The sequence below is a fragment of the Pleurodeles waltl genome, chromosome 4_2 (assembly GCF_031143425.1).
Source record: "Pleurodeles waltl isolate 20211129_DDA chromosome 4_2, aPleWal1.hap1.20221129, whole genome shotgun sequence".
In the NCBI taxonomy this organism is placed as follows: domain Eukaryota; kingdom Metazoa; phylum Chordata; class Amphibia; order Caudata; family Salamandridae; genus Pleurodeles; species Pleurodeles waltl.
Window position 1 is genome coordinate 77,905,393 of NC_090443.1, and position 23,778 is coordinate 77,929,170.

The 23,778-nt window shown below is 42.8% G+C and overlaps 1 protein-coding gene across 2 annotated transcripts in view; it reads right to left on the reverse strand.

Annotated features, from left to right (window-relative positions):
• MYO1A (myosin IA) overlaps window positions 1-23,778 on the reverse strand; it is a 239,212-nt gene that overhangs the window by 91,832 nt on the left and 123,602 nt on the right. The gene's annotated exons all lie outside the window — the stretch shown is intronic.

Consider the following 23,778-nt stretch of genomic DNA (forward strand, 5'->3'; position numbering starts at 1 on the left):
TGGCTAAGGTGGTGCAACAACACCAGGCTGCTCATCATAATGTGATGAAGACATTTTAAAGTAGTAAAGATGGTTGTTTTTGGTTAGTTTTATAGTTGTTGATTATTAGTTGTTAATACGGTTGCTGTTGTTTTTTAATGTTAAATTGTTTTGCTGTAATAAAAAAAAGTTTAAAGTTACTTTAAATTTCTTTGCTTAATACTTATTACAAATTTCTGTTTTATTACAGCATTGCAATATTGAGTTAAACTTCAGGGACTGGAAATATGCTGCTGCATGCATTTGTATCTTTATGATACTATGGTAATTGTTTACGCTACAGAGAATTGGTGATGGAGAAACCAATTATTTTGCTAAGCAGGTATGGTTACTTGTCATGCAACATTGAGGTTTTTATTTACAGAGATCAGTCGCTGTGCATGTTGTAGTATAAGGAACTCTGCTAGAAGAGAGGTGTATTGGCACAGAGTGAAGTGCATCTTTATACTCTAATACACACTGCTGTCAGCTGCTGTGCACACCCTATTACGTATAGGTGTTGCCATTGGGAGAAGTATGAAACAGTGGTAAGTATGTTTCCACAACCAGATATGGCACCAGTTGTCTAAGACATGGTGCTAGAGAGAGAGAGAGAGAAAGAGAGAGAGAAAGAGAGAGAGAGAGAGAGAGAAATACTCCATTTTATAATCTACAATGGACATTCATCAGTATGAAGAGATGTATATGCCAATAGAACAGTTTCAACCCCTCAGCCTACTCTGCACATGTGTTACTCTGGGGAGAGGTCTCTTCTCTATAGTTGTTATGAAAGACAGACTTCTAAGCATACAGGTAATTTCAACTCCATACTTTACTTCTACATCTGTTCTACTGGGGAGAGCTGTGATCAGAGAGGTAAGCCACTTTTTACACCCTAATTTACACACCCATCATCCAAGATACAGGTCACAGGAGAAAGGCCAGTCTCTCCCCAGACTATAATATCCATAATTATCATGCACAAGACTTGTGTCAGGAAAGAGAGTAGTTTCTTCCCTTCCCCTACTATGTATACTTGTCAGTATGAGACAAGGTATGAGTATAGAGATACCACTTTCTCAAACCCTACTACAGACACTTCTCACCCTGGTAAGATGTGTTAGTGGACAGATCACTTCCTTCGTAGACAGCACTGCTTATTGCTGTTGTTCTAAGGCGAGGTATCAGCACAGAGGTCACTGCTTCACTACACCGTACTGCACATCCGTGTTGTCCTGAGGCTAGGTGTTAGTGCAGTAGACGATGTTTCCCTACATACTGCTGTATATGGCTGTCATGCTGAGGAGAGCTGTGAGTGGACAGGGAGATCCATTCTCACATGCTAATATATATGGTTATTTCCTTGAGGAGAGGTGTTAGTGGGGGTCTAGTACTTGTTATACTTAATAGAATAGTGAGGTCTTACATGTGAGATGAGTACCTTCCCCACCCTACTATGCATAATACTGAGCCTGGGGAAAGGTGTGAATTGAAAGGCAGTGTCTCTTTACACCCTAGTCTACACACTGATTACCTTCATGCAAAGTCTCGCCATATTCTAGTAGCAAGGATAATAAGGGATAAGTATTGTAATGAAGGAAAAGCAATTTTATGATCTTGCAAGAGTATTGCGGGATCCTATTTTTAAAAAAAGGGTAGCGAAAATCTGGTGCATATAAATTATATATATTACTACAGGATATGCTCAGTTAAAATGCAAATTCCATTATAAAAGTATGCTCTCGCAAGCTTAAAGCAGCAAACACTGCTCCCACACAGTGGATGTGGAGGACTGTGCACCTGGCTCTCACAAGAGGCTTGCAAGAGTCACCCAGGCTATGTATGACAGCGTCATCAAGAAGAAAAAAGGGTAACATTGTACAAATAAAAATGAATTAAGTATAGGGTAGCTCTAAAAAGAGCTTATTTAAGTAACATTTTTGAACAACTATATTTTTTATGTTTTTTACCATTTTTAATCTTTTTGTTTAAAAAAAAAAAAAACAAGGGTACAACAAAAACAAAAAATTGGAAGTAAAAAACCAACATCTCCTTCAACACATAGTGGAGAAGAAAACAGGAAAAAAAATGTTAAAAACAACTGCCGCCCAGGTGGGCATTTATGATCTTGGGCAAGCTTGTCCTGTGCAGCCTGCTTGTCTCAGTAAAAAAAATTATTTGTTTGCATGTGCAGCAAAAAATGGACTTTGTTCAAATAAGCAGAATTGTTATCTGCTTCAGCGTAGAGTACCCGGGCAGGCACAGCATCACCAGGTTGAAAAGATATGGGTGCCCCGGATGAATTATCAAGCTCTGAAGCATGGGTAACTTAGCCTAAGCAAGGTGTTGAGGATGCACAACCCTGAAATGTCGCCACATCCCAGTGGTACTCATGCTATATTGCTTGTTCTGGCTGCCCCTACAGAACTTTGAACTCTTTTTGTGCATATTTCACAAATCACATATTTCACAGATACGTTTCCCCCACCGGCCTCATTTAAAAAAACTGACACACCAAGGACTGCTTGGGTGGTAAAGGTGGATGAGTTGGTTCTCACCTAAATCTGAGGATGACATTCTGGTGACAGAAAATCAGCAACATCAGAGAGCTAGCCAAAAAGGTCTAACCAAAGCAAAATACAAGGAAGGCATTTTTCTTTGCTAAATAAAGACATCCATATGAACCAATCTAAACCCTTCAATGGGATATTTTTACTCTCCTGTGCGTCTCGCAGGTATGTCACGAGGCGCTCAAGAGAACATAAAAATTGAGAACTTTCTTTATATTTGAAATACAATAATAAATAAACTGTTTTTCTACTCTAAACAACACTTCTCATGTCTTACTTTCTTTCTATATCCAAATGTACGATCTCACACGCAGATCACGAGAGCCAGACAGGAAGTACAGCCCCCTTGTAGTCCATGCAGGAGATGGTGTGTTTGGCTCACGCAATTTTAGTGCAAGAGCCATAAGTTGTAAACAAAATATTTAATACAATATGCATACTGTACTGACTTAATTATTAAAGATTAGCATTCAATAATAACTGACCAGATGAAAAAGAACTATGTACAACAGATTAGAATGCAATTTATAACTCTACAATCTCGCAGGCTACCAGCAAGTCTTTTGCAAGAGCGATCACACACCTTAAAAATGGTTAGTGTCTTTTTGAAATATAAATATGTTTATGTAAAGACTATGAAAACTGTACAGGGAATATTTCTGAATAGGTTAGATACAACAACTAAGAAGTTGAAAAAACGAAGGTTAAAGTAATGTTATAGTTAGGTATTATAAAAATATGTGTTTTTGCTTAAAACCAACCTTAGAAATTCATTGAAAAAAAACAAAGGTTAAAGCAACTTTATAGTTAGGTAAATTTCTCAGTGACAATGTTAACGTTTTGAACTTAACAAAAACACAGAAATTCACCAGTTATAATTAGCAGCATTAACCATAACTTGCTTCCCGACATGCACACTACTTATGACCTCACATATGACATCATTCATGACATGTTCTTTGACATCACTGATGACATCTCAAAAGACATCCTTGGTGACATCACTGATGACATCATCCAAGTTTCCTCATCAAAATATTACATTGATATTATCAATGATGTCAAAGATGTAATGAGTGATGTAATATCTTGGGTAATTAGCAGTGCATGGCGAGGGTACGAGTCATAGTTACCTTAGGGCACAAGTTATACTTACTTGAAGTAATTCTAACTATAACAGCTGAATTTCTATGGTTTTGTGAGTGTAAAATCTGAACCTAATTATAACGTCCCTGTAACCTTGTTTTTTTGTGAATTTCTAAGGTTTTTTAAATTCTATTTCCTAACTATAATGTCCCTGTAACCTTTGTTTTTTTTGTGAATTTTGAAGGTTTCACTAATTCAATTTCCTAACTATAACATTGTTTTTTCAGTGACTTTCTATTGTTTTTAAAAAATCTTAAGTAAGATGCCCATCGCAATGCACAATGGGTGGGTTGGACGCAGATCCCGGCTCCCTAATGTCCTTATTTATGCAGTATCCTCAGTAGGAAATGCTTTCATTTTTCCACTTCTATTCCATCAAGATGGCATTCAGGTGTGCCACACTTCTGGCACAACTTCAAAATGTTAGCACTCTAGTTGCTCATTAGAACAATGTAACCTGCTGATCACCAGGAAGTTATCTGGCAGTCCGCTGCTGGTGTTGAAAGTACATGTTTCAGTCCACATGTCAGAATGTTTTCATGAAACAGAAGAGAAAAATGTTTGAGAACTCACTTAAAACACATGCTCATTTTTCTTTCTACAGCAACCATAATTTCTATAACAAAATTAACCACCTCATTTTGTTCCTTTCTAAATTAAATGTTTTAGGTTTCACCAGTTATACCAGTTTGATTCAATTAAGATGGCTTAAGGTGTGCCACGCTTTTGTCATAAGGAGGCTGTTATCACTCTAGTTGTTCTTTAGAACTCAAAATCACCTGACTTTGGAAGTGCAACAGGAAGATATTTTAGAACTCACTTAGAACGTGTCCTAAATTTTCTTTCTACAGTACTAACCATAATTCTTATGACAAAATGAACCCCCTCATTATGTTCCTTTCTATATTAAATGTTTAAAGTTTTTCTGTTTTGATTCAATCAAGGTGGCTTCAGATGTGTCACACCTTTGTCATATGTAAGACTGTTAGCGCTCTAGTTCTTCTTTAGAATGCCTGGAGTGTGTGGGGGGCCATGACGGATCACAGCGCCCACAGTGCTTTGCAGCAGGAGCTGCTTTCATCATGCTTTGGTGGCAGCGGGCACATTCACTGCAGCCAGTCTCCTGAGGTCAGGTTACCGCCAGTGCGCCGACTTCCCGCGGGCCCCATTAGGAGTTTCCCACTGGGTCAGCGGGCGGAAGCGGTGTTTCCGCCCGCTGACTCATCGGGAAACACCCTTCAACATTGACGCTGGCTTATAATTGAGCAGCAGTGTGTAGGGTGCACCAGCACCTGTCGCCCTGTTTATGGCCTGCAAACCATTTCATCTGTACCAGTGACTCTTTCACAGCTAGCTTTAAGCAACATAGAAAGATAGCAAGGAAGAGTAGGCAGCCTGCTGCGCTAAAATAAAAGCTGGGCTGCCCCCTCCAGTCCCAGTCCCGCTTCAGTCGGAAAGGGGGGGTGCTGAGTGTCCCGGCCCAGTCTATGCCTATAAACGGGGGAATCCCCAATATATATAGGCACCTATCTCCAATTTGTGCTCGCCTTGTGACCATTGGCAATAAGCTGGCAGAAGGCAGTGGGTTACAGTCACAGTCCATAAGTGTCAAACCCATAGTATACAAAGGAAATAGCGGTGATCCATCTCAGGGGGAGGAAAATCGCCCATTTGTGATCAAAGGTCACCCCTCAAGCCATCCTATCCAGGAAGGGGTACACCAGCAGGGTTATCTGTAGGCGGTTCCTGTAGAAACGTTCTGGCTTCAAACACCTCTGTCTCCCAGGCTGATTCTGGCAGAGCTGGCACAAGTAAGGCAGACCCTGTAGTTGCTAATGGTTGCCCCCCCTAACTCTAGTAAAAATCAGAGGAGAGTAAGGTTGCCGGTAATCAATCATCCACCAGCTTCATGTCCTTATGTAATGGTTCTGGCAGGTGTTCCATCCCTGTTAGGCAATAGTGTTCAAACATATGACGCCTTGTTTAATAAAACAGTGGGGTTGTTAGCGCACTTTAGAGGTTTTCTCCTTGCCCTCACAAGAGAGCTGCTCCACGAGAGGAGAGTGGCTTGGATTGAACAAGGCCGGGTGGATTGAGACGGTGACTGCGTCATCATCAATTTCAGATCTCCGTTGCTCCCCATTTAAATCCTGCTGTGCGTGTAGAGGCAATCTCCCCTGTGCCTAGCTTGTCGAGTAGGCTGCGGGGTGGCTCATATTCAGTTCCTATGCAGAACTGTTTTGAAATATTAGATGGGGTTGATTGACTGCCTACTGAAGGCCACCAGTACTCCATTGGCTCCATGGGTGGTGGGGCAATGGGGTCTGATTGTGTCCCATCAGGTTCGGAGGCTGGCTGATGAGGGGTGGAACCCCGAAACCGTTCCCAGGATGCTTGTTTCCAGTCCAGGGAAGACCTGGCCAGGCAGTTCGGGCTGGACTGTTCCCATGGGGAACAGGGTCAAGACTGATTTGCATATGGCTGGGTCCAAACTGGAATGGCATGGGCAGCAAAAAAATGATGGATTAAACCCAGATCTGTGACTGGGGGTGAGTGTTTGCATTGTCAGCACTCCGTCCATCATCCTTTTTGTGTTGCTAATGTCGCCCTAAGTGGAAAGGGTATGCCCAGACGTGGGTCCCGTGCTTCTCATGCCACTGGATTCTAGCTAGCCTGGCTGATGAGGGGTGAAACCCCAAAACCGTTCCCAGGATGCTTGTTTCCAGTCCAGGGAAGACCTGGCCAGGCAGTTCGGGCTGGACTGTTCCCATGGGGAACAGGGTCAAGACTGATTTGCATATGGCTGGGTCCAAACTGGAATGGCATGGGCAGCAAAAAAATGATGGATTAAACCCAGATCTGTGACTGGGGGTGAGTGTTTGCATTGTCAGCACTCCGTCCATCATCCTTTTTGTGTTGCTAATGTCGCCCTAAGTGGGAAGGGTATGCCCAGACGTGGGTCCCGTGCTTCTCATGCCACTGGATTCAAGCTAGCCTGGCTGATGAGGGGTAAAACCCCGAAACCGTTCCCAGGATACTTGTTTCCAGTCCAGGGAAGACCTGGCCAGGCAGTTCGGGCTGGACTGTTCCCATGGGGAACAGGGTCAAGACTGATTTGCATATGGCTGGGTCCAAACTGGAATGGCATGGGCAGCAAAAAAATGATGGATTAAACCCAGATCTGTGACTGGGGGTGAGTGTTTGCATTGTCAGCACTCCGTCCATCATCCTTTTTGTGTTGCTAATGTCGCCAGTAGTAATAATGCCAAGATGGGCGATTCCAGTCGACAAGGTAAAGGGATTTGAGTGACACATTTGAGGGCAGGTGTTGCGATGGAACAATTAACTGGAAGCAGGTGTGAACGTCCTCAGATAGACCCGTCAAATCGATTGACTTCTAAGGTTGATCTTTTTCTAATAAGTCAGGATTCGCAGACAAAGGTCACTAGCAATAGTGCTGATTTTGAAGTGTTTGACTATCAGCAAAGGATCTCTAGCCAGGAGCCCCTAGGATGATGTTGGGGCAAATGGCAAACCCGATGCTTCCACAGTAATGATTAAACCCATAGGTAGTGAGGTTTTGATGGAGGCAACAAAGTCTGTTCGGGTTCTGTCATAGAATGTAGTTGGTCTAAAGGGGAAGACAGAAAAACTTGATTGGGTCACACTTATAACCCTGCACAATATTTGCTTGTTCCAAGAGACGTGGCTGACTACAGAAATAGCGTTCCAAGGTTATGCTACTTATTTTAAAGTTGCAAAGAGTGATGCTGGGGGAAAGGGAAGACCTTCTGGTGGCCTATCAACATGGGTGGCTTCTCACCTGGACTTTCAGGTCAAGCAGGTGGAGACAACAAGTGATGATGTTCTATGCCTATCCCTTTTCTTTCCAGATGCTAGCAAGCTATATTTAGTCAATGTGTACTCTAGACCTGTCAGCACTTGCCTTGAGTCTCTGGTGATAGGCTATCTAGCTAACTTCCTATCTACACTTCGGGGGCTGGGGCTTATAAATTGCTTGGTGGGGATTTTAATTGCCATTTTGAACCACTAGGTGTCTTCACTCATGGCTTTGTTCTTGAGGACGATACACTATGGGGCATTCCTGCATTGTTGACCGATCTGCTCAAGAAATGGCCACCACTAGCTCCAAGTAAATGCCCTTGTATTAAACCATTCTATTAGGACTTGCGATGGGTGTACCAAATCAGCTAAGTGTGAATCCTATGAATTCAACCGTATAGGGCCATCCTTCACTATTGATTACATCTGCGTTGATGTCAGGTTATGGCCAGATGTCATTGATATGACAGTTATATTGAGCCATGATAGTGATCATCTTGAATTGTCCCTTGAATTGGGGACTTTGCACTTTGGGGCACAAGAGGGGAGGACAAACTAGACTGGACCAAAGGATAACCCTGACACCAAACAGGCATAGGGTCAAATGGAAAGAGTTTATTCTGTCTCCTGAATCTGTGCAGCAGCTCTACAAAGTTGAAGGTCTGGCTCTAGAAAGTATGCAGAAGTGTTTAGACCTGGCAGAGAAATCGAATCAATGGCATGGGATTATGGCCAAGCACCAATAATTGGTGGAGGAACTACATCTTTTCTAAAAGGAGGCTATTTGGGGGAGTTCAAGAAAATTCCAGTTGGATGGTACAACAAGCAGTAACGCATGGCCAAAACTGAACTTATAAAGGACATTAAAGCCAAGAAGGTAGAGTAGGCTCCATCTTCTAGAAACACTTACATAAAGTGACTACATTCCACTAAGAAAGACTGGGAAATGCAAAAGTGGGAGGCCACCCATGGGGCACTGAAGCACAGGGATTATATGCAATTCTGACAAGCTGTTGCCTTGGGGTGTCTGGGGTCTCCGGGAGTGATAGAGAACATCTCAGCCTCACAACGGATCACCCACTTCAGTTCAGTGTATGATTCAATGGCAAGGGACAGGGTCTTAGTGGGTCCTAGTCCTTGTGTGCCTCTCAGTCCCCATGACATTGTAGAACACCCCATAATCACTACTGATGAAGTGGCTAGTGCCAAAAAATGGATAGCCCCTACAAAGGCACCAAGACTTGATAGAATCCCAGGAGATTTTTATTGTTCAGTGCCAGAAATCTGGATCCCCTACTGTTGGGGTTTTTGGTTGGCAGTCAGGTTACCCTCTGTCCAAGCAAGAACCCTCACTCTAGTCAAGGTAAGTCACACACAATCCAAATTATCCTGTGCCCACCCTCTGGTAGCTTGGCACGAGCAGTCAGGCTTAACTTAGAAGTCAATGTGTAAAGCATTTGTGCAATAAATCATACAATAACATAATATAGCACCACAAAAATACACCACACAGTGTTTAGAAAAATATATAATATTTATCTGGGTATTTGCAGGTCAAAACGATCAAAGATGCAATATGAATTTGTAAAGATATCACTAAAAAGTGATATGAAGTGTCTTAAGTCTTTAAAAAGCAAACAAAGTCTCTTTCAAGCACAAAGTACCTGGTTTGGAGTGGAAAATCTCCACAGAGGGCCGCAGACGAGGAGATGCGTGGAAAAATGGTGTGTGCATCCGTTACGCCCCTTCACACACTGACTTGCGTCGTTATTTTTCACGCGGGGAGACGTGCGTCGTTCTACGGGAGGAAAAATGGTGTGTGCGTCAGTTGCGCTCCTTCACACACGGACTTGCGTCGTTATTTTTCACTCGGGGAAGACGTGTGTAATTTTCCGGCACGCAGACCGTCTCCTTCTATGGATCGCGGAATTACCAGATGTCCCAGGGTCTGTGTGTGGATTCTTCGGCTTGTTTTCCGGCTGCACATCGTTTCGCGAGGCTGTGCGAGGAATTTTCTTTCTCACGGCAGGCTTCGCGTCGGTTTCCCCTCTGGAAGTAGGGCGGCATTGTCCAAGCGAGACCGTGCGTCAAATTTCCAGCCGCCCCGTAGGCGTCGCGTTGAGCAGCGTCGGTGTGCGGCGATTTTCTCGCTGCGGAGCAAGCTGTGCGTCGAAATATTTGGCGCACGAAGAGTCCAAATGAAAAAGAGAAGTCTTTTTGGTCCTGATACTTCAGGGAACAGGAGGCAAGCTCTATCCAAGCCCTTGAAGAGCACTTTTACAGCCAGACTAGAGTTCAGCAAGGCAGCAGGCCAACAGCAAGGCAGCAGTCCTTTGTAGAAAGCAGACAGGTGAGTCCTTTGAGCAGCCAGGCAGTTCTTCTTGGCAGGATGTAGTTTCTGGTTCAGGTTTCTTCTCCAGCAAGTGTCTGATTAGGTAGGGCAGAGGCCCTGTTTTATACTAAATTGTGCCTTTGAAGTGGGGGTGACTTCAAAGAGTGGCTAAGAAATGCACCAGGTCCCCTTTCAGTTCAATCCTGGCTGCCAGGGTCCCAGTAGGGGGTGTGGCAGTCCTTTGTGTGAGGGCAGGCCCTCCACCCTCCCAGCCCAGGAAGACCCATTCAAAATGCAGATGTATGCAAGTGAGGCTGAGTACCCTATGTTTGGGGTGTGTCTGAGTGAATGCACAAGGAGCTGACAACTAAACCTAGCCAGACATGGATTGTAAGGCACAGAAAGATTTAAGTGCAAAGAAATGCTCACTTTCTAAAAGTGGCATTTCTAGAATAGTAATACTAAATCCGACTTCACCAGTCAGCAGGATTTTGTATTACCATTCTGGCCATACTAAATATGACCTTCCTGCTCCTTTCAGATCAGCAGCTGCAACTTCAACAATGTATGAGGGCAGCCCCAATGTTAGCCTATGAAGGGAGCAGGCCTCACAGTAGTGTAAAAACGGATTTAGGAGTTTTACACTACCAGGACATATAAACTACACAGGTACATGTCCTGCCTTTTACCCACCCAGCACCCTGCTCTAGGGGTTACCTAGGGCACACATTAGGGGTGACTCATATGTAGAAAAAGGGGAGTTTTAGGCTTGGCAAGTACTTTTAAATGCCAAGTCGAAGTGGCAGTGAAACTGCACACACAGGCCTTGGAATGGCAGGCCTGAGACAAGGTTAAGGGGCTACTGAAGTGGGTGGCACAACCAGTGCTGCAGGCCCACTAGTAGCATTTAATCTACAGGCCCTAGGCACATATAGTGCATTCTACTAGGGTCTTACAAGTAAATCAAATAGCCAATCATGGATAAACCAATCAACAGTACAATTTACACAGAGAGCATATGCACTTTAGCACTGGTTAGCGGTGGTAAAGTGCCCAGAGTTCGAAAGCCAACAACAACAGGTCAGAAAAAAATAGGAGGAAGGATGCAAAAAGTTTGGGGATGACCCTGTCAAAAAGCCAGGTCCAACACCTACCTTGCAGTTTTTTTATGCCACTTTGGAGGGGATGCCTTTTTCTGTGTCTTGGGCGAGTGCTGAAATAATCCCAATCTACAAGAGAGGTTCCCCCTACTTCCTGCATATTACAGACCGATTAATCTGATCGACATGATGCAAAAATTGTTTGCACATGTGATCACAAAGAGACTGCAGGGATGGTTGGAAGACAGTAGTGTCCTCAGACCCTTCAGAGGGGCTTCAGGCAGTCCACTTCCACTGTAGATTAGGTATTTCGCCTTCACCTTCTGTATTGGAAGACGGTTGTTCTGAAGGGCTCTAGCCTTTATTTAATATTTGTTGATTTACGAGCAGCTTTCGATTTGTTCCCAGAGACACCTTGTGGCAGGTTTTGGCCGATATGGGGGTTCCCCGATATCTCTCTAATATCATCCAGAGATTGCATATGGGGAACTTTGCACAAGTTTAATTTAGCAAACTAGGGAAACTCCCAGACCCTTTCCCTGTAAGAAAGGGTGTGAGACAGGCTTGTGTCTTGGCCCCTACATTATTTCTATGGTATATTAATGGTCTTAATGACTCACTTAATAATGTTAGTAATGATGCTTGAGAATAGCTTTGGCCAGGATTCCTGCCCTAATGTTCGTGGATGAAACCCTTCTTCTGTCTAAGACAGCGATGGGTCTCCAAAGGACTCTTGATTGTTTTAATGATTTTTGTAGACTTAGGGGATCGGAAATTAACATGATTAAAACCAAGTATATAGTTTTCAATCCAGTCACAACTACTCTCCCAGGCCCAAAGTTGATTTTTTTTTTTGGAGAGGGTGGTGGCATCTGAATACCTAGGGGTTTTACTCGGGGAGCATATGGATTGGTCCCTACATATAGACGGGCAAAAGATTAGATTGGCTAGTTTACTGGTGGTTTGGTAAGGGCCTCCAAAGGTTCTTTTTTCAAACCAATCAGTCCTGTGATTGAAATTTACAAATTGCAGCGTTGGGGTGGTTCTGTATGAGGCAGAGCTTTGGGGGCACAAAGCAGGGATTGGTATAAAAAAAAGCCTGACAATGGTTCTCTTATGCAGCTATTAAGCCTTCAATTAAGCACACCCTTAATTCAGTTGAGGCTTTATAGAGGAATAAGACTAATCATTGAAGACCTGGGGCTCGGACATCTCCTATTTTGGAGGAGACTTTGGGCCACTCCGGAATTAGAAACATATAGGAGAGGACTGGAAGAACTATTGGCTTACCCAGGGCTGGAAATTTGCCTTGATTGTGTTACATTAGGGAGACATTGACCAAGCTGGGTAAACCCAAGTTGTGGGAGGAACCTGTGGTGGTCTGTCAGTCACTGTCCAAGAGAGATCTTGTAGTTTTATACAGGCATTGTAAATTGTCAATGATCTTTGAAAGTGGATCTTTAGGCCTAACGGCCCAAAGATTTTTAGCACCATTATGGACTTGAACCCTTTTTAGATTAGATACACCCGTATTGGCACTCAAACTATTTGTTCAATTTAGGTATAGTTTCTTGCCCCTCCGTGTGTTTACAAGTAAATGGAGGAGTGGCAATAACTTTCTGTATAAGACCTTTCCTGCTTGTGGGATAGGTGAGTAGTCTGATCCCGTATTTGTGTCTTCTGCAAAATCTATGCCCACCGAGAAGGGAGTGGTTGCTTCCGCTAGGTATTTGGGTATCAGGAAGTATGGGGAGGCTCTTAGAATCCTAAAAACGAAAGTTGTCTTCTCGCTATTGAGAATTTTATTCATGTTATGGTGTATTCACAAAAGGTATCTGTAGTTGTCCAAGCTTGACTAGTGCCTTGAAATTTGCACAGTGTTTTATCTTTATTTAATGGTGATGTACTGTTTGTGATCAATTCTAAGTCAAGTATGTTTTATATTTGTATATTATGCAGTTATTTATTTCTCTTTTTTATGATATGCCTTTATGGCTTTTAACCGCAATAAAGTAATTTTGACTGACTGACTTTAGAACACTCTGGGAGGCAGCAGTAGAACACAGGGGAATCAACTGACAGGCTGGTCCTGTTGGAAGTACCTGTTTTACTGAGAATGTCTAACTTCATTCTCATATGGCTGAGAAAGACAGTGTGAATTTACAGAAAATATGCTCTCATTTTAGCTTCTGGAGAACCTTCAATAACCACTATGGGAAGAGGGTGAGAACACAGTTTTCTCTCAAACATCATTCATAAAACCCCAGCAGGGTAAAATCACTTTAGAACACACCACAATTCCTAAAATTAGTATGGTACCACCAACAAATGATTTCTATAGTAACTAAGATTTAGTATCACCCTTTATACTTTCTCCATTTTGTAACGCTCAAAACCTGCCATTCACTACAATACATTTAAATAGGGTGCTATCATGTACATTGGGCCAAGATGACTGCCATCACTTTCTGGTTGAAGTGCTGACAGCCAATCAGATCTCACCATGAGATCTGTGCTTAGCCTCCGCCCAGATATATAAGTTTGGTTTTCCTTTAATATCTCATAAACTACAGAATGGATTTCCACCAAATAAGAAAAAGTGTGGTCCGCAGACCAAAAGCTACCTTTCTGCCGAATGTGGTGAACTTCTGTGCAGCAGTTCGGGTTGTAGACTTGTTCAAAACCCCTATGAGAATTAAAATGGGAAATATACTTTTTTGACCCACTTTTTCTCTGTGCCCCTGTTAGACCTGGCATCTTTTGGTGTCTTTCCCCTGCCTTTTTGCCTTCTGACTTCCTGTTTTTATGGTATGCTGGACTTTGTTTTGACTGGTTTATAGTCTCTGCCCACTTTACCACTGCAGATCAGTGCTAAAGTGCAAGTGCTCCCTGTGTAAATTGTATTGGTGATAGGGTTATCAATTATTGGCATATTTGATTTACTAGTAAGTCCCTAGTAAAGTGCACTAGAGATGCCCAGGGCCTGTAAATCTATGGCTAATAGTGGGCCTACAGCACTGATTGTCCCACCCACATGATTAGCCCTGTGAACATGCCTCAGACCTGCCACTGCAGTGTCTGTGTGTGCAGTCTTGCACTGCCAATTCGACCTGACAAGTGTACACACTTGCCAAGCCCAAACCTTCCCTTTCACTACATGTACGCCACCCCTAAGGTAGGGCCTAGGTAGCCCCATGGGCAGGGTGCAGTGTATCTAAAAGGCAGGACTTGTATTGGTGGGGTTTTACATGTCATGAATGTGAAATACTGCCAAATTCGGTTTTCACTATAGCAATATAGCTATTTGGTTTGTACTACTTCCATAGGTTAACATGGGGATTGCATTTAAATTCCTCTTGAATGTAATTTCCCATTTGGGAGCAGACAGAGATATGGAGTCTGACGACTCTGAACTCACAATTTAAAAATACATCTTTTGGGAAAGGTGTTTTTTAGATTTTCAGATTGAAAATGCCACTTTTAGAAAGTGGGCATTTTCTTGCCTAACCATTCTGCGCCTCTGCCTGCCTGTGGAATCCACGTCTGGGTCAGATTGTCAATCAGAATGTTTTTGAATTCCCTCTAGACAGTGACACAAAGGGAGCTGAAGTGTGTCCTGCATATCCTGATAAGTCTGCCTGGGCTAGTGTGGGAAGGAAGGAGCTGACACCTGCACCTGAAAGGGCTGTGCCTGTCATCACAAAATGGAGCCTCCGACCCCCTGGAGTGTGTCTGGGGTCAGGCCAAGTTTGCCTACTTCAAAGGCAGAAATGAGTATAAGCAGTAGACCCAAAACCCTAGACTTTTAGAACACTTCTGGATCAAAAGGAGCCTCTGCCAAGGAGAGGAGCTTAAGAGCCGGAGGAGAAGTATTGCTCCTTTACTGTGTGTGCTTTGCTGGGCTAGCCTACAGTTCCTGCTTCTGCCTTAAAGAGGACAAAGATTGGACTTTGATGTGTATCCTGCTTGTGGAGTTTCTCCAAGAACTTGAAGTAGATCTTGCCTCCTGTTGGAAGTCTCAGGAACATCAAAAACTTCAGATTCATCTGCCTACAGCAGTGGGAACTGTGTGTTTTGTGCTGCAACAGAAGAAAAACCTGTCTGCATCATGAACTGATGACGCTGCATTGTTTCACTTTGCACCGCAGCGCCGACACCATCAACTCAAGCGCTCCTGACTTCATCATCAGCCCGGAGTTCAATCTGCAACGCGTGTGACTTCAAGGGTCCTATGATCCCTAAACCAACCTCCTGAGCCGATGTCTGCCGACACCAGCGACGACGCATTCTGGACTTCATCACGAGGATCACGATATCCCACATTTCCATGTTACTGTTTGCGGGCCCTCCCGACCCCATGGCTGGGACGCAACACCGAAGTCGGCCTAAACTGTTGGATTTGTTGTTCACAACACCGTGATAGCCCCAGACGGATTTATCGACTTCAAGGGACTGTGTCCTCAAGCAATTCTTGCAAAATTCATATCTTTCTTACCGTATGTTGGAGTTTTCTTGTTTTTGTCTTGTTTTACACAGATAAATACTGTCATTTTGTAGTCTTTTCACTGTATTACTGTGTGTTATGTGCAAATGCTTTACACATTGCTTCTGAGATAAGCCTGACTGCTCGTGCCAAGCTACCAAAGGGGTGAGCAGAGGTTATCTGAGCTGGGCATCTCCCTTACCCTGACTTCAGTGAGGGTCCCTACTTAGACAGGGTGTAAACTGACTGCCAAATAGAGAACCCATTTTTAACATTGGTGGCAGCGGTGGGATATGACTTGCATTTGCACTTGACCTACAGTGATTTGTGTACACTACTACCATATCGCAGACCACTACGTACCACATACCGGCTTTTTGTTTTTTGTTTTTCCTTTGATCTATTTTTTGGTCTTGAGATCAGTTTCAACCACCTACTACATCATGTCTCAATCAAGAGCATCATAAGTTACATCCCTGGATTTGGTTTTTGAGGAGGATAGGATGGAAACCTACACCGTGAAGGAACTGAATTCAGTTTGCAAAAGCCTCAAAGTCCGAGTTAGAGGCCTCACCAAGAAGGAGGAGCTACAAAAGGCGCTTAGGGCCAGGGTAGCAGCCAGAAATGTCAGTGGGCATTTTGAGGATCCAATTGGGGACACCGCGTAGCCAAATCCAAGGGAAGATGTGCTGGGGGTTCAGGAGCTGCTGGGGGGGGTACCCTTCCAGGCAAGTCAGCAGTGGTGGTTCAAAGAACCTGACTCTAGAATAGCTGGAAGACAGGAGAGAAGCCAGGAGACATCAGATAGAGTTGGAGAGGCTAGAAATGGAGGATAAGAAAATACTCTTAGACCACGAGCTCAGAGAAAAGGAGATGGATCAGAGGAATAGATCTAGTATTGATGGTGGCAGCAATACCTCAGTGCACTCAGAGAGAACTATACACATTCCCAAAAATGTAGGAAGGAAGCACAAGAAGAGAGATGATATCCAGAGGTGGTTTCAGGGATATTTGGCATCTATCCACATGAATGGGGTCCCTGAGAAGCATTGGGGAGCAGGATTGTGGAATCACTTCACAGAGGAGGGGAGGGACATCTTGCTAGCTTTGGGTAAGGGGTACAACCTCACCTGTTCTGACATGAAGGAGGCCCTTCTCACTAGATATGGTCTCACTCATGACAAATACAGGGATCAGTTTAGAGGAAGTAAAAAAACTGATTCCCAGACCTGGTTAGAATTTGTGGATTCTTTTTGCAGGTCAGTGGATGGTTGGGTGAAGGGTAGTAAGGTCAAAAAATTTCCGGGCCTGTACAACTTAATTACATGGGAGCACTTGTCTAATCTGTGTTTTGAAGAGCTCCAGCAGCACTTGACTGATAGTAAGCTGATTGACCCCGGGAAGCTTAATATGGAGGCGGACTGAAGGGTGAATACCAGGGTCCACAAGAAGCCGTATGAGGGAGACTCTGCCAAAGGTGGGCAGGATCCCCAGCAACAGAGTGGGGAGGACAAGGGTAAACAAAAGGAGTTCTCCAAAGGGCCCCAATCTAGTACCCAGGGTAAAACTTTCTGCCCCCCAGGAGATAAGAAACCATGTCTCTCTTCGGGAAAGCCTGCAGGGATGGGACTCCATAAATGTTTTGCTTGTGACCAGGTGGGCCACCTCAAGGGGGATCCCAAATGTCTCAAGTGGACATAGCTACCCACTGGTGGACAGACCAAGGGGTTGGCCAGTGTAGCGCTTTGGGAGGAGTTGGTCCCAGGTGGGTGTGGGGAACCAACTGAGATGGTCCTTGTCTCACTAGGGGAAGCAGCTGGATGGATCACCCCACACATTTCCATGCTCAACAAGACCCTTGGGCACACTGTTTTTTGGAAATTCTTGTGAAGATTTGTGAAACAACGCCAAAGATACAGCGAAATCAGAAACACACTTTTTCAATGGGACCTAGGTCCGAACTAAAACCACTTACGGACCGCCAGTAGGTAATATATATATTCACTAAAAAACTAAAGGTTGCAGGGACATTATATTTAGGGTCAGATTTTACACACACAAAAACATAGAAATTCAGCAGTTATAGTTATACTTATGTCAAAGAAACTATAACTCATGTCAAGTAAACTATAAATCACGCCCTCTCCATGCACAGTTTTCTCATCAATAATTTTATTGAAATGTTGCAGTGATATCATCAATGATGTTATAGAAGATGTCATGACTGATGTACTATGTGGGTAATTAGCAGTGCACGACGAGGGTGCAAGTTATAGTTATATTAAAAATGAAAGGTGCCATTCATGTATTATTTAAAAAAAAGAAATAATCTTAACAGCTCAGTGACTGATAACAAAAGAAAAGTTTACATGCCTATCCTACATTAGAATATATATATGATGGATTCTTATTTTCATAGTCTTACCATTCTCATATCAAGCACACAAAGCTCATTAAAAAAAATACTTTGTGATGATTCTGCATTTTAGAATATGGTCCACCATGTGAACCCCACTGGACATGAAAGATAGCTAAAGTCACATTTCTTTTTTCAAAGTAGGGGGATGTTGGCATTAAGCTAGAGCGATTTAACCTGCAGAAGAAAGGAAGGTTCTGTTACCATTTAAACATCACTAATGTGGCCGCTCTGGAGTCCTGTGTATTGTTCTTAAGGCACACTTGAATTACTTTGTTTTGTTCTGAAGGCCATATCTGAAATACTGTATCCAACTCTTGAGGTCACATCTACAGTAGTCCATCGAGTTCAGGAATCCCATGTGGAGTTTTATGACCATTTTCTGCCCTGGATAATTCTATCCAGGTCAGAAAGCCATATGTAATGTATTTTCTCCTGCCCTGCACCATTTCGTCACAGCATTCTGTCTATTCTCAAAGCCTCATGAGGAGTACTGTGCAAGGCTAAAAAGCTTTAAAGTATGGTGCCCAGTTCTAAATGCCACATTTGTAATACAGTGGTATCTTAAATATTGTGCCCATGTCTAGTGACCCTATCTGGAAATTAATTAAAATATGCCAGAATATCATCTGGCATATTTTAATCAATTCTAGTCGCATGATGCCAAGTGATTAATTGTACCTAGTTCTGAAGGTCTAGACTACTGTATCCCTTATGTAAAACTCATCTGTCCCATCATGTTCCAAGTAGTTCACATGTCTAGGCAAGGGCCGGTTTCTAACCATCTGAGTCTACAACTGACTTCCTAGCAGGATCGGGGAAACACTACATTGTGTGCATCTACATAGGGAAAGGTTGGGTAGGCTCAGCGGCCCCACAGAGAAGGTTCACTCCAGTGCTTAAATCACTACATTCAGGACACTGACATCTCTTGTCCTTATAATCTTGGAAAAAATGCCTGTTGCCTTCCTGAAAAGCGCCAAATACAAAATGTATGCGGGTGGTTGCAGGTGGTGTGTTGGACCCTGGCACTCATTTTTATCACTAAAAACTTTTTTGTGCTCAAGGGTTACAACTGCTGACTATGGAATTGAAGGCATTATCATTAATAATGACTTTGACAGTCGAACTACTGCAGTAAATGGGTGGTGGGTAGATCAGTGTAGTGATAAACATGAATCTTGTTCCCACGTGTACCTAGAACTAAAGACATAACAATGCAGCTGACAGTGCACTGTCTGTTGGTGAAAGGAATCACCCTCCACAGAATGATGTGGTCCACAGCATCTTTAATACAAATTATTTGCTTTATTGAGGTAAATAAAGCAAGAAAGTTTACAATTTGGAAAATTGCAAAGATAACGATAAGGGATAGGTTCACGATTAGGGCAAAAATTATGATGACGATAAGGATAAAGGAAAGATTTAGGGGTGAGATTGGTAGTGGAGTAACAGAACAGTTTAGATTACCGTTTGAGTAAGGGATAGGTTTAATGTCAGTGATACAGTTGCAGGATGAACAAGTTAATGGCGTTCAGCTAATGGTGAAATGCATATTAATAATGGGCAAGATAGTGGAAGACAAGATGGGGTACTGGTTGGCAAGGTAAAGACTAAGGGCAGTATGCACCAACATGGGGAATAAGGATTTCCTAATTGGAATTAACTTTGAATAGCAATTAGGAAATCAGTATTCTTAATGTATGAATCTTTTTATTTCCAAATAGCGATGCCTAATAGGTTGCACATCAACCTATCTCATGAATATTGAGGTAGGTCACAACTTGTGACCCATTAGGTTTTGCAACCATTAAAAGAATGGTGGTCTGCTGAGTTCAGTAGACCACCATGTCTGTGATTGCTTTTAAAAAAAGTATTTTTTAGGTCGACGTAAGTGTTCGACCTCTTGTATACTTTTAGTATAATTCTTTTGGCTTAAAGCGATTTCATTTGTTGGTTGCAGTGTCCTTTAAAAATTCTTGCTCGCTAGTGGTCCGTTCTGCCTTTCTCTCCCTCCTTTTGGTATACTTCTTATGGCTTAAAGGGATTTCATTTGTTGGTTGCAGTGTCCTTTAAAAATTCTTGCTCGCTAGTGGTCCGTTTTGCCTTTCTCTCCCTCCTTTTGGTTTCTTTATCTGTGCTGTGACAGATTATTTTTGTTATTTCTTTGGTGATCCCCTTTCAATGTGGGTATTTTAGGCTGGCAGCTGCCTGCGTTTTATTGCAGCATTCCGTTCCTCCCACCTCCTTCCATGTTGCTGACATTTGTATTTCTTTTGACTTTATTCCAGTGCTGTCCTCGTTTACCTCTGGCTCCTTAAATGAGCTTGTTTGACAAAAGAAACACCTGGTGGTTTAGCTCGCTGCTCAAGAAAGCCACAATATGCCCTTTCTAGAGGAATGTAGCTAAACCTAGAAGCAATGATGTGAAACTTGCTTGGACTCGCATCTGGAGTCTGTCCCCCAGGGCCCCTCCCTGCCAGCACTCAGGACATCGACAAAGGGCGCTGCTTATCTCTGTTTTTGGGGCCATAAATCCTCTCAGGCTGCTCTGCTATTGTTAACTTCATTACAGCATTGTTGAAATGTGAGTGCTTGCAAGACTTTTTATTCTCACATTCGGTCTTTCAATTGAAAATATATGTATTTCTTTAAGTTGGGGCTCCCCTCTCCTACAAAGGAGTTTGTGAAACATTCTCTTGCACGACCCATGGCCCTGTAAAATACCAGCTGACAATTCCCTAGATTATGTTAGGCTTTTAAGTTGCAGCTGTTCATCTTCATTTGTTTTTGAGCTTCTGGCACAAATTAATCACTGTCTGTAATCTGTAGACTTTAAACTCTGAGCCCCTCTCCTCAAAAATAGTTTTTGAATAAAACTGCTGATGTTGCATGTGCCATTCTAGCCACACTGTACAATGGAACAGGTGTCTTTTACAGTTGTTGCAGCTTTCCTGGCACAGTACGCCATTGGCATTTGTTGCTCTACTGTGTGACAAACTCAATGCTTCAGGGTCGCTTGGTTAAATCAGTAACGATGGGCGGATGCCACATTCACAAATTTAGATTTGTAATTGGCTCGCTTAAGTCAACTGTTTTACTTATCATTTTCAATCTATGTGGCAAGAAAAGTCCACTTAGGAATTTACAATGTCAATAGCTCTAACTCGAGCAAATGTGGGACCCATTGCATTTCAAATGCTTGTTTCTTTTCTGTCTCTCCTCATGTGGCTGCATCGCTTTGAATCGGCTTGCTTATGTCAACTGTTTTACTCTTCATTTTCAATTTATGTGGCAAGAAAAGTCCAGTTAGGAATTTACGATAATAGCCCTAACCTGTGTAAATGCAAGACTCATTGCATTGCAAATGCTTGTTTTCTTTTGAAATGCAGCTTGTTTTCCTTGAATTAAGATTGGATATGTTAAACAAAAGGAAATGTTTAAGTTTCATTTTTTAAGAGCAGGGACTGCCTGCTTAAAAAAAATATTATTTTTACATTCTCAAAGAAGAAGGGTCCCATGGGATCACTTCCATTTGCGAATAGGTTGCCACTAATTTGGAAGTGGTGATAAAGTGTTACTGGTCTAGGACCAGTATTCGGTGCAAAACAATAATACATACCATCCCATTTCTGTATTTAGAAGGCAAACCCTAAACACGTCCCTTCCAAATACCAAATCGGTATTAATTCACAATCCCAAATACTGATTCGGTAACCAATGTTACCAAATGCCAATTTGGGATTAGTACATACCAATGGGGCATGGGCCATATGAACCAAGCATTTTTGTGGTCGGAAATGGCCGATTCACAGAAGGAGGAGGTAACCATTAGCAAACGGGAAGGGGACACCAGTGTCTGCTGGGGACCCCTTTCCATTTGTGAATAATTACCACCTCCTTTGAGGTGTCAGTAAAATATGAATGGGGTGTGACCGCAAGTCAGTCAAGAAACATTCATACATGCCACTGTGACTCTGTAATTGGGAGGGACGCCATAAACATGCCCTTCCACATACAGAATCGCTAACACATATTATGATTTGGTAATGTGTTACCAAATCACAATTTTTGCTTTGTACATTTAAATAAAGAATGTTTGTGGTCGCAAGCAACCAATTCGTTTCTGGCCGCAAAAATGCTTTGTACATGTGCCCTAAAATACCTCTTTGCATTGACGCAAATAGGCTTGATACATCTGGCCCCTATTTCCATCCAGGGATTGCAGGGGGCTTTTTCGCTCTACGCAGATCCGCATAAATAAAGTGCATCCTTGTAAAGTAGCTTTATTGCTATCTGTCAGTGACTGAAGATGCATTTAGAGCGATTTCTGTGAGGCAGCCTTTTGAGAGAGGGTAAGCAATACGCTTCTGAAGCCACCAGGAGAAAGGCTAGCAGTTGAATCGATGCGTGCTCCAAGCGTGCATCTAAATGGAACTAATAAAGCACCTGATCCCGTCTGCACCTAATTGCGGCTGGGTACTTAGTGAGAAGGATGGAAAGGCGCGTGCCAGGCCCCAGCCACACAAGAAAAATAAAATCTCCTGAACATGTGTGACTGCGTGCGTCGTCACCAGCACACATCTTATTTTTACAACTCCCTCCCTCTGGTTTAATAAATTATTTGTACCCTAACACCATTAAGGATCTCGTAGCTTTTTACACATTTATTCATCAGTATAGATTAACAAATATTTCGAAATGCCACAAAACAGAAGCAGTTATGCCATATTATCCACAAGGGCCGACAAGGCCATAATAACTTTATGTGTTTCTGACTCTTTGAATGCTGTTACTGGCACAGTTGTTCTTTACAACTTTAAATGTATATAGAATGTACTGATTCATAAAGTTGGAAGTATTATTTACATAGTTGCCCCAGCTTGTCCTCATAATTGGTTGTTACAAAATAGTCTTGCTTCCAAGATTCCATGTGCACAGGTCGCAAAAACATTTCTAGGCCCAGCTGCTCAAGGAGGGATTTCTCATTGAAATGGTGTGCTCCAAAGCCACTCTACCAAATTACTGAGTAGATCACTACTCTGAGTCGTATCAGTCAAACAACTGAAAGGAGGGACGGCATTGGAAGGAAAAGGTCTCTTTCTCTTACAAGGTAAAACTTCATACTAAGAATAAGCAAAGGACAGATAATCAGACGCGGTTGACATGGCAGCGTACATGCTAACTTTAAACAATTAATAACCTTAGCCAACACAAAAAGCCCGGCCACCCAGGAGGGTACAGACACCAGACCTGATGAATGGTTCAGTGAATAGAATTCAGAACTGAAACATACTAAACAGCTATTCACCAGTAGATGACCTCTACTGTAAATATATCTGTTTCACTCTGCAAAGTAATCAACACATTTTAATGAAATGTACAGACTAATGACGCATGTTTATATACCAACTCCATTGTGTGACAGATATATAGGTGCATACACTCTTCTCCATTTTTCACTGATCTTTCGGGGTAACTTTAACATAAGTCTCTTCCACAAACAAGAGGGGGTAGCTCCCTCGGCTCAGCAAGTATATTTATTCCTAATGAAGTCCAGACCTCTTGTTTAAAACCTTTGGTGGCAATCTTCAGAAGTTACAGCATGTCTGGTTTAACTTTCTCGTATTGTTGGTTTCTCTATAGGTGTCCTTCTGCTGCGTTGCGACTGAGGTACCTTTGTTTCTCCCTACCACTTTGTTGCTTGTTGCTGTCATCGCTCTTTCCCTGTTACCTATAGCGCCACCTCTTGTTGCCCTGTCCCATTCCTTGTTGCCCTGTCAGTCCCTTACGCTCCATTACTTGATGCCCGTCGCTTGTTTATATATAGTGCGAACTCGGCCCAGTGGTATTGGGGAACTTTATGTGAT